We start from the raw sequence: 11,950 nt of genomic DNA on the forward strand, positions 1-11,950 counted from the left end.
TAAGCAACTTATCAAGACTCTGCATCAAAAACAAACAAAAAACACGAAGGGGTAACTTAGTGGTTAAGCACCCCTGGTTCAATCCCTGATACCGAAAAAAAAAGAGAAACTCTCAAATCAGTGCATTTTAAAGATAGGGATGCTGGCGCTGGGGATATGGCTCAGTGGTAAACCACTTGCCTAGCATGCAGGAAGCCATGGGTTCAATCCCCAGCACCATTAAAAAAGAAGAAAAAAATAGGGATGCAGTATTTATTGTCAGAATTTTCATCAACTTTAGTTCCTTTTGAAATAAAATACATATTAATGTCATTCAAATATTTAAAGTTTATATCTTAGCATCATGGTCAATAACTATAGTATTCTAGGTTTACCTGGCATATTATTTCTATTTGACAATGCAGCCTTCATCAATAAAATAAGTAGTTTGTAGGAATAACATTTGAGAGACTTTCATGTAGGGATAGTAGCAAAATATCAATTGATCTAGAAATTCTTATCAATATATCCTAATTTCTAAACTCATGTTTTAGCCACATTCAGTATATAATAATATTAGGATTTTCTTTTCCAAATTATGCAAAGCTCCAGAAATAGAAATATTCAGTATAATTTAATGAGGAAGAATTGACACTCTAGTATTTTTTTAAGTTGAAAAGTAGATCTTTGTTTTACTTTAATAGGTTAGATTACGTTGAAACACATCTATTCTTATAAATTATCTTCTGTGTGTGTTGAGACCACTAATAAATTGTAAATTTTGGAACTAAAAAAAAAAAAAAATTAAGACTTTTGGGTTGAGACTGTAACTCAATGGTAGAATGCTTACCTAGCATGTGGAAGGTCCTGGGTTCAATCCCCTGTACCACAAAAATAGGACTTTCATTTACAGTAATGGTTGGCCAAGTGATTTGGAGCAGATCTGCTGAGCATAAAAACCGACAGCTGAACAAAATATAAAAACATCTGCTTAAAGACTTCAGAGAGCTGACAAAGATGAAGAATTTCTAAGAAAACACAGAAACTAATCGGTGGGCTATTTTTCCCTGTAAGTGTTGGCCAATATGTAAGTGGTGGCTGAGGTATTAAGAGGTTATGTTAATAACCTCGTGGGACTAGAGGAAGTGACTTGAAGTATGTCTACATTGGTAAATCTTATCCCTCACTTTGAGTAGGGGAAAAGGATCCTAAGCAGTGCCCATTAGGAGTATGAATGATCCAGAAGTAAATACATGTTTACAGGAATGGCTTTAGATACTTTGACCTGAAATTGGATTGAAGTTAATTAAGATTTTTAGAGCTCCAAAGTGCCTGGCAGAAGCAAATCTAAATTTGCTTCTTAAGAGGTCTAGGTATGGAAGACAGACTCTTAAGGTGACCTTAATGATTCCTGTCTTTTGGTATTCCGTGCATGTGTGTGTGTGTGTGTGTGTGTGTGATCTGTTGCTTGCTTCAAATCAATAAAATACCATGAAGATAATGGTATATACATGATTGTGTATAAAGGATTACATCAAATTCTCATGCCCATCTTAAGGGGCTCCCTTATTGAATTTGAAGAAGTAAACTGCCATGTTGTGAGCTGGCCTTTGCAGGAGGTCACATGGCCAGCAGCTGAGGGTGGTCTCTAGCCCTAATTCCAGTATTCTGATGCTGCCAGCAACCTATGATTTTAGAAGCGAACCCTGTCCCAACTGAGACCAGCTAACACCATGATTGCAACCTTAGACCATGAAGCAGAGGACCCAGCAAAGCTGTGCTTGGATTCATGACTCAGAAACTGTGAAATAATAAATACATATTAAGACACTAAATTTGTGGGAATATTGTTACACAACAGAAAGAAAATAATATACTAGTCCTCAAAATAAATGTGGCTGGGTGTGGTGGCACACACCTACTATCCCAGAAACTCTGAGAGGCTGAGGCAGGAAGATTCCACGTTCAAGGCCAGTCTTGCTAACTTACCAACGCCCTAAGCAGCTTAGTAAGACCCTGTCTCAAATTTAAAAAAAAAAACAAAAAAACTAAAAAGGATTTGAAATGTAACTCAGTGGAAAAGTGCTTCTGGTTTCAATTCTCAGTACTCCAAAAATGAATAAATTTTAAACAATTTTTTTCTATTTTTATTTAAATTTAAAAATTTTTTACAGATTGCATTTTGATTCATTGTACACAATGGGGTGCAACTTTTCATTTCTATGGTTGTATGTAAACAGTTTTGCAACTACATTTGTAGGGTACACAATAAAATTAGCTACACAAAGAGACATGAGTGAAAACCAGCAGAAATGTACTTTTAAACAGATCTGCAGGACCTCCAGTTACTGGAGTTTTCAGAGACAAACTTCTGAGAATTTTGGCAAAGAATTGAAAATTATATTAAAAACAAAATGGATGTACTAGAAATGAAAATCACCATGGACTCAAATTAGAAATTAGAATCTTGATAGATCTGACAGCAGAGTGGGCTTAGCTGAAGAATTAGTGAATAAACAAAAGTTAGAAGAAAATAGAATGATGCAGAGGGACAAAACAATGAGAATACAAAAGAAAAATGTAAAATGATTCAACATAGGAAATTGGTGTCCTGGGGAGAAGAAAGAAAATGTAATAGTTTATAAGATAACAGAACTTTACAAAATTGATGAAAGACATTAAACTAGTTTCAAGAACCCATATCAACTGGACATAGTAGTAGACACTTGTATTCCCAGTTATTAGGTGAGGTTGAGGCAAAAGGGTCTCTTGAGCCCAGAAGTTCAAGGCTAGCCTGAGCAATGTAACTGGAAAAAATAAAGAACCCTTGTGAATCCCCAAACAGGATAAATAAAATGAAAACCAAATGGGGTTATAGCTCAGTGGTAAAATGTATGCTTAGTATACACAAGGCCCAGGATTTAGTCTCCAACACTATAAAGGAAAAAAGAAAAAGGAAAAAAACACATGAAATCACATTGTAAAACTGCTGATAACCAAAGACGGAAAGAGAAGTCATAAATAAATATTACATTAGAAGGATAACAATTAAAATAATAGCTGGTCGTTATTTTTTAAATGCTTGATCAACTTCAACAGTGATGATTTCAATTCCATCTAGGCTTAGAGTTTTCTTTGTTGAGGTTTTTAACCACTATTTGAATTTTTCTTTATTAAATGAAGGACTATTCAGGTTTCTCTTGAGTAAACTTTGGTAATTTGTGACTGTATTAGTTATTTACTGCTGCATAATGAATTATCTCAGAACTTAACAGCTTTAACTTGCCCTGGTAGCTCATGCTTCACAGTTACTTGGGAGGCTGAGACAGGAGGATCACTTGAACCCAGGAGTTTGAGACCAGTCTGGGCAACAACTCAAGACCCCCTTACTCCTCCCTCTGTCTGTGTCAAATCTCTCTCTGCCTTTTCTTATGGTGACACTTGTGATTACATTTTGGGCCTACCTAGACCATCCAAGTTGAGAAAAAAATGTTCTAAGATGTCCTCAATTTAATTATGATGACAGAAGTTGAAGGGGAGGATTGCTAGGTGAGGTTAATTGGTTAACAGCTACAGGCCATGAACAACAAAAGTCCATTTCTCAGTTCTGAATATATGTTAAAACCTTAATTCAAATGCCCTCAAGAGGGGCTGGGGAGATAGCTCAGTTGGTAGTGTGCTTACCTCCTAAGCACAAGGCTCTGGGTTCAATCCCCAGCACCCGCAAAAAAAAAAAAAATGCCATCAGGACCTTCTAGGTGCCACCACATCCTGCTTACAACACCAGCCAACCCAGAAGCAATAATTACTTCTCCTGTGAACTGCCCATCAACCCGAAAGCTTTCCCCACTTTGTGTTGCCCCACTCACTTTTAGTGATAGCAAGGCAGGTTAAATATAAACAATTTACGCTTTCCTTCCCCCAAAGTTTTGTTATAAAAATGCTCTTAGCTTTAGGTTCAGTAGACATTTTCTAACTGCTTTCTAGCCTGGCTCTTAGAAGTTGGGGGAACTTGTTCCAGGATCTGGTGCTTTTTCTGACTACCATCAATACCAGCTTGATAAACCCTTTTACTACAGAGATTCCCTCGTCTCAAGAATTTTGGTGTAGCAAGGGTAATCTCCCCATTTTAAGATTCTTAAGCACATCTGGAAAATATCCATTTTCCTTTCAAAGCAACATTTACAGGTCCCATAAATTAGGACCTGATATATTTGGGTGGGGGAGTATTATTCAGTTTACTACAAGATAAGAAGGCATTGGCACACATTTAATGGTAATTAAAATAGTTGACAATCATTATAGTTACCAATCAATAAAATCAGAGGCACCAACCAATAAGAATGAATGTAACACTCATAATAGAGCCTTCATCTGAAAAGAAACCCTGTACCTGCCATATGCCAGCACCTAGCACCTTGCACACCTACTATACAGTGAATGCTAGTTTATTGAGGTTCAACTGTTTTATTTTATTTTTTTAGGGTTAGGAATTGAACCTAGGGCCTTATGTAAGTTCTCTACCACTGAACTATATCTCCAGTCCAGAGTACAACTTCATGAAGTTAGTCATTTCTATCTCCTCTTTTTAAATGTCAGAGAATGTTCTTTACTCACTTATTGGTAGGGTCTTGTGTTCTGATAATCTGTTTGAGTACTTTATATATGGAACATAGTAACATTGCTATATTTATGACAGATATTATTTGCATTGTAGAAAAGTTTTGAATTTACTCTTTTCCTGCTAAAGTTTTGGCAACTTTAGTCTATAAAAATACACTGACAATAAACATAACAGGAAAAATAACACAAATTTTATTACAAGTCTAAGGCATGGAAATATGAGACTCAAACAGGAATGACGACTGAACCTCATATAGATTTTTAAAAATTATTTACTTATTTGGTGCTGGCAATTCAACCCAGGGCCTTGAACATGCTAGGCAAGTAGTACAACCTTCATTCCTGGTAACAATACCAGGTCTCAATCAGTTTATTTCTGTGTCTAATAATTCTCCTTTGGTGCTCAGTGCATAGGAGCTGGGGTAAGTTATTCTGTGGCAGGGGTTAAACCAGGACCTCTGAAATAAAATTTACTGAACTATTACAGATGTTAACCAGAAAGAAAGGACCACTCATGGGACAAGTTCCCAAAACCTCTAGCAGTGAAGCTAGGTAGCAGTTGGAAAAATGTCTGTCAGATCTAAAAAGCTGGAGTATCTTATAAATTTGGAGAATAGAAGGTATAATTTTTTTGACATCAAACCTACTTTGGCTATAGGTAAGAGGAGCAGGATAACACCAACCAGCAAAGGTTTTGGAGAGTGTGGTCCACAAAAAACAGCAAGCTTACCTCTCCAAGCAGGGTGCCATGGCATTTAAGGGGTCTTGATAGGATTTAAATATCAAAGTTTTAAAATACATCGCAAAGAATATAAAATGGTCTTTTGTTTTCTCAGCCTGTAGCTTGTTGCTACATTACGCTTGGAAGACGGAGGTTGATGAAGGAAAACAAGTTTATTGAAAGTCAACCTTGTTTCCACAAGGATAGAGACGGTTATGTTCTCAAATCTCCATCTTTGGAGGACTTGGGGACATGAATAGCTTTTATAGGAGGAGGAGGGTTACAGTGGATAAAAGGCAGGAAACGTAGATTTAGCTGGGCTGTGCTAGTAAAAAATGTGATACAATTTTAGTTTTTTTGTACTTGTCTGGACCAGGATGCAGCTTCTCAGTTTCCATTCTCCGCATGGGGAAACTCCAGATACAGAAAAGTAGTTACCATGAAGTTGGGATGCAACTTAATTTCAAAGGGTCTCTGTTACAGATTTATGATTTAATGCAGGCTTTCTCAACTAAAGTATTACAGACATTTTGGACCAAATAATTTCTTTTTGTGGGGTACTGAGGGAGAGCTATTGTACATTGTAGAATATTTGGCATTTCTGACCCCTAATCACTACATATCAATGGTATCTGTTCTCCCCACTCCAATTGTAACAACCAAAAAAGGTTAAAAGTCCATATCTTTATTTTTTGTTGTGCAGGGGATCCAGCCCAGGACTTCAAATATGCAAGGCAAGTGAACCACTTATCTGTCCTCCCAGCTCTTATTCCATATCTTTATTTGTGGATCAAGTGATGATATAGCAATCACATGCTAAATTATGTACTAAACAATGGCTTCTCTTAAAGGCACAGATCTAGAACATTTTCCCCTTATGTTTTAATTTCCTTTTCACCAAGTCTATACCTTGTAGCAACACAGAAGTATGTCTTTTTAAATCTGCATCTTTTTAAATTTTTTTTTGTTTTCAATGAGCTTTTATTTTATGTGCAGTGCTGAGAATTGAACCCAGTGCCCCACCTGTGCTAGTCAAGCACTCTGCCACTAAGCCACAACCCCAGCCCAGATATATTTTAATGCCTAACTCATATCACCTATTTCTTTTGTTAGATTCATAATTAGTTTCATTTCCTACCCAAGTATTAAATATGTATTGTGGCACATATCTACTAGCTTAAATCTGGATCTAAATGTCTTTTATAGTATAACCTATAATTATATCTCTATTCCACTTTTGAAAAAATGACCTCTCTAATGTGCCTACATATTCATTTATTTTTAAAACATATAAATTTTTATCTCCAGTTGAAATTAGCTCTGAGGAAGAGATTTCTCTTTGCCATCTCATAAGCTACTTTATGGGACAGCTGGTAGATTGACAGGGCAAACGCAGGCAGGCACTGGATGGGATACAGTGGCTTGGTTAAGTGTTTAAATGAAATTGCCCTGTTCAATATAAGACATACTTTTTTCTTTTTGAGAACATGGTTGAGTCTTTTACTGACCTAATGATTCTATAGCACATCTTCAAATGAGACCAGTTGGAAGGATATATAGTAATAATAATTAATTGACCAAGCTTTTTTATTTAATACCCTATATTTTATACCCTATATTTTGTGCACTCTGTTGGATTTCCTTTTTAGATGGAGAATATAGTAGTTCTATAGTAGACATTTCAGATGTGCTCTGAAAGGGATTTATTCTGGGCCAAAAGCTATTCTACTTGTTTGTGTTATACAAACTGAACTCTCTGTGATGGTGATTCACATGGAAATATTAATGTGGATGTTTCCTATCAAAGAAATTTTTAGAAACTCCCATTGTTTATGGAAGAAGTTACTTAGCAAAATACTAGTTTCTCTTTTACATTTAAATGGTGGATGTTCAATCACATATGTAAACAACCAGCAAGAAATACTCAGAATTAAGCTAAATACTGATTGCCACATAAAACTTTATAATCAGTGCAGCTGGAAACCTTTCCAGTTCCCATTTCTCTACCACTCTACAGTCATACTCTGGATTTTGTTACATACCAAAACATCACAATTTTTTTTCACAACCAGGTCCAAACAATGTTATTATCCTCAGTTCAACAGAAAAGTATATTATTTGAGACACCTATTGACAACTTAGCTCCTCTTACATTTTGCCAGAAAATATCCTATTATACAAATTTTGGTGCTAAAAATACTTAATTCACAAAATACATTTTGGGTATCTATTATGTGTAATTAACAAAACAATAACTGATGAAAATATAAGGAGTGGAGAACTATGTCTTTACAAAGAATGATGCAATTTACAATTAGAATGAAGAGATGAGATGTGTATATAGTAATACATAAACCAAGGTATGCTTCATCTTAGTAAACAGCATAAACAAAAGTACTTAGATTGGGCAGGGGGTGTAGCTCAATGATGGGGTGCTTGCCTAGCACTGGCAAGGCCCTGGGTACAATCCCTAGGACTGTTAAAAAGAAATCACAGGGACTGGGGGTGTAGCTCAGTGACAGAATGCTTGCCTACCTAGGATAAGTCATCAGATTCGATCCTTAGTACCACATAAAAATAAACAAACAAAGGCATTCTGTCCATCTACAACAACAAAAAATAAAAAAGAAATCACAGTTTCCATGGAGTTTACATTCTCATAGGAGAAATCACATAATAAGATGACAAATAAGCAAAAAATACAATATTTGATGATAATAAGTAATTTGTTTTAGAATAAAGTAGGGGGCTGGGGAGATAGCTCAGTCGGTAGAGTGCTTGCCTTGCAAGCCCAAAGCCTGGGTTTGATCCCCAGCACCGCAAAAAAAAAAAAAAAAAAAAAGAATAAAGTAGGAAAGGAAAACAGGGAATAACAAATGGTAGCAGGGAAATCATTTCAAATAGGTTGATAAAAGAAGACCTCACTGGGAAGTAAAGTAACATTGATAAAAACCTGATGGCAGTGATTGAACTGGTCACTAGAGCCATTCAGACAAAATGAAATAGCTAGTAGTGAGGCCATGAAGCAGCACCATTTCTGGTGAGGGCAAAATCGGAGCTAGAGGTGGGCATCCAGGAGACCATTGGAAGTACTTTGGTTTTTACTGAATGATAGGAAATCTTTAAAGAGTTTTATTCCCTTCCTTATTTAAGAGTATCAGTCTGTCTTGCCATGGTTGGAATGTACTCTCCAAAAGTGTTAAAACTTAAAGGCCAAATTTATGAGTTGATGGTATTGGGAGGTGGGGTCTCTGGGCATTAATCTGGATTAGGTAAAGTAGTCAGGATGGAGCCCCCATGATGGCACTGGTGGCTTTATAAGAAATGAGAGACCTGAGTTGATGTTCACTTGCTCTATTTTGCCCTGTGATGATGCTCTCTGACATGGCACAGCAGTGAAGCCCTTAGCATATGTTGACACTGTACTCTTGGATTTCTCAGTCGCTAGAACCAGGAGTTGAGTAAACCAATTCTATTATTTATAAATTATTCAGTCTATGGTATTCAGTTATAGTAACAGAAAACAGACTAAGATCCTTGATTTATTTGAACCAATGCTCTTAATTTTATTTTTCTAGTTGGAAGTTTTGGATTTCTGTTGCTTGTAATTTAAAATGCCCCAATTTATTATCCTTCTGTCTCTTACTAATTTTATGTAGAATTTGGTATATGTACACACACACACACACACACACACACACACACCCACCCATCTTATATATACATATTCTCAAGTGAACTGATACCTTTTAAATTACCGCCCCTCCAAATAGTAATGGGTAATAAGCTAGTTCCTTTTTTGAGACTAGATTAGTGTTCTTTCAAGTGTTTTTGTACAAATGTGCCCAAAATAAATTGGAAAAACTATATACTCCCTCCCACATTTTCAAAGTGATATTGAAATTTTTTCATCTTAAGTTTAAATATTTGCCAAGATTGTAATTTCTAACATGATGACATTCTAATAGACTACTAAATAATGCTTTTAAATCTGCTTAGTAACAAAACAAGTAAAGCAATTTGAAATCACTATCCCTCATTTAAAACCCACAAAGTTTCTTTAGAACAGGAAAATTTAATTTCATTCTTTTTCTTGAGATTGTATTATCATCCTACTTCTCTCAAAGAAGTTTGTCCTACTGAAAATAAAGGCAGTTCTCACTTTTCACAGTAGTGCAAGTCCGTACAAATAATCATGCAAGTTGAAAATGTGCAAAGCAATCTTAATAATAGGGAAAATTATGATTGCACTGTCACCTTTAATTTTTTTTGTCAGAATAGTAAAAACTCTTACTGTCTTACAAATGTATAGGGAAATAAAAATATATTTACTTACTATATCATAATTTAAAATATTGGAATCATTAAGAATTAAAATGTTTTATTTCTTTTTTTTTTTTTTTTTAACTTACCAGAGTAGTTTAAACAGTTCTTGCCTTACTTTTATTATATGACTTAGGATTTGGAGCAACTATCTTTCTATGCCTTGGTGAATTATTAAACTTACAAGTTTGGGTCAGCTTCTAACGTGTTTTCCTCTACACTTTCAATACTGTGAATTATATCCAGAGTTCCTGTGAAGCGAAGTTTTGTTTTGCCATCATCAGCTTCTCTGGGACACCTTTGTCACAATCATTTTCCTCACTTACATCATAAAGTGCACCTGCACTAAGTTCCCCTGGATGCATGTTTGGTGGCAGCATCAACATGCCCACAGGCAACTTAATTTATGTTGAATTCTAATTTCATTTGCAGCATTATTGGTTTTCATTTCTTTGCTGTATTTTTCATCCTTGTTGGCCAATTCCCTCTTTCAATTATCTATTTTTGTTTAAAAAAAAAAATCATGACTAGCAGACAAGGTGGTAAAGCAACTGCAAGCTTTGCTGCCTCTGTGAACTGAATGTCTGATACACAGTGACCAAACACTGATGGACTTTGTAAGAAGAGACATGATTGCACAGAGATCACTATGCCCATTTTATTTATGTAGTACATTCATAAACAATCAGCATATCAAATATTTAATGGCATGGCTATACTTAGTGTAAAGATGAGCTAATAGGTAAAAACAGATAACAATCATTATTTTTAGAAACCGGGAATCTTGGGTGGGGGCTGTAGCTCAGTGGCAGAGCACTTGCCCAGCATGTGTGAGGCACTGGATTCGATCCTTAGCACCACATAAAAATAAGCAAAAAAAAAAAAAAAAAAAAAAAAAAAAAAAAAAAATAGGAATCTTTTGAAATGTGAAGTATGCTGTCAACAAGCCATGAACTCTATGCCAAGCTCAATATCTGTCAAGTCATTTATGTCCCATTCCTAACTTATTTAAGGTTTGGGATTACAGATAGCACATCTGTCTTCTTGAACAGTGTCATTTATTTAACTTATGATGCTAACCATATGTTTCTGAATACCTCAAATTGAACCCAGGGACCTTTACCACTGAGCAACATCCCTAGTCCTTTTTGTTTTGTTTTTGAGACAAGCTCTCACTAAGTTGTGTAGGGCCTCACTAAGTTGCTAAGGCTGGTCTTTTTGATAAAGCACGAGGTAAAGAAGAATTATTCCTGGCAATATCCCCCAAGATCTGCTCTTCTCTTAATAAAGTGAAGAGGACTGATAGTCAAATATGCACTGATGCAATAATTAACAACTAGGGAACACCAGGCAATGGAAGCAAAAGTCTTAACTGGTTCTTGCAGCAATCTGAAATAACTGCAGAAATGACAATGTAGTGAGTGGATCATTGATTACAAATAGTTATGATTCTAGAAGCACCTACTGTAAGTTAGGTGAAGCTTTAATATTTTCTGTGCATCAAACTTGGTAACTATAATCACAGCTACCTCTGCACTTTGGTGACAAAAATGAAAAGAATTTCCATCTTCAGTCAGTCACAATGGTATCCTTGAATGACAACACTGACAGTAGCATTATCATAAGTTGTGAAGGACAAACTATAATTACAACTAACTATAGAGTTCATAATTTTTTGAAGAAATGTTGAAAATGTACTAACTCCCAAATGAGGTTGTGATGGAGAATTAAGTGTAAATGTTCTTTCATTGTAATAGTTAACAGGTATATGCCATATCCTGAGTATGTTTATATTCATAATTTTAAGTTTTCAATAGCCTTATGTTAGGCTGAAAAAGTATTGATATTGTCTGTTTTACAGATCAGAAAACAGGATCAGTGAAGTTTAGTAACTTGCTCAAGGCTGCATGTTACTTAAATGTCAGAGATGAAACTTAGCCCTGAATCTAAATTTCATGTACTTTCCTTTTGTAGTACCAACTTGTTGACCAGATGTTGCAATCTTGAATCTTTCATTTTGGGTCCAATACACATTCTCCTAATTGCACAAGAATTACCTGTTACCCTTGATTAGGTGCATATTCCTAGGTCTCCACCCCAGAGAAGTCAGGGTTGGTGTCTGCAGTTCTGCATAACCAGCATTTGATATAATTCAATTAAGATGGTCTAACCCAAAGTCAGTGGTGATGGTGCCTGCCCATAGTCCCAGCTACTTGGGAGCTGAGGTTGGAGGATAACTTGAGTTCAGGAGATTGCATCCTGACCTAGGACCTAGGTAACAAGATTCTGTCTTTAAAAAAAAAA

This window comes from Sciurus vulgaris (assembly GCF_902686455.1).
Source record: "Sciurus vulgaris genome assembly, chromosome: 3".
NCBI classification, from domain to species: Eukaryota; Metazoa; Chordata; class Mammalia; order Rodentia; family Sciuridae; genus Sciurus; species Sciurus vulgaris.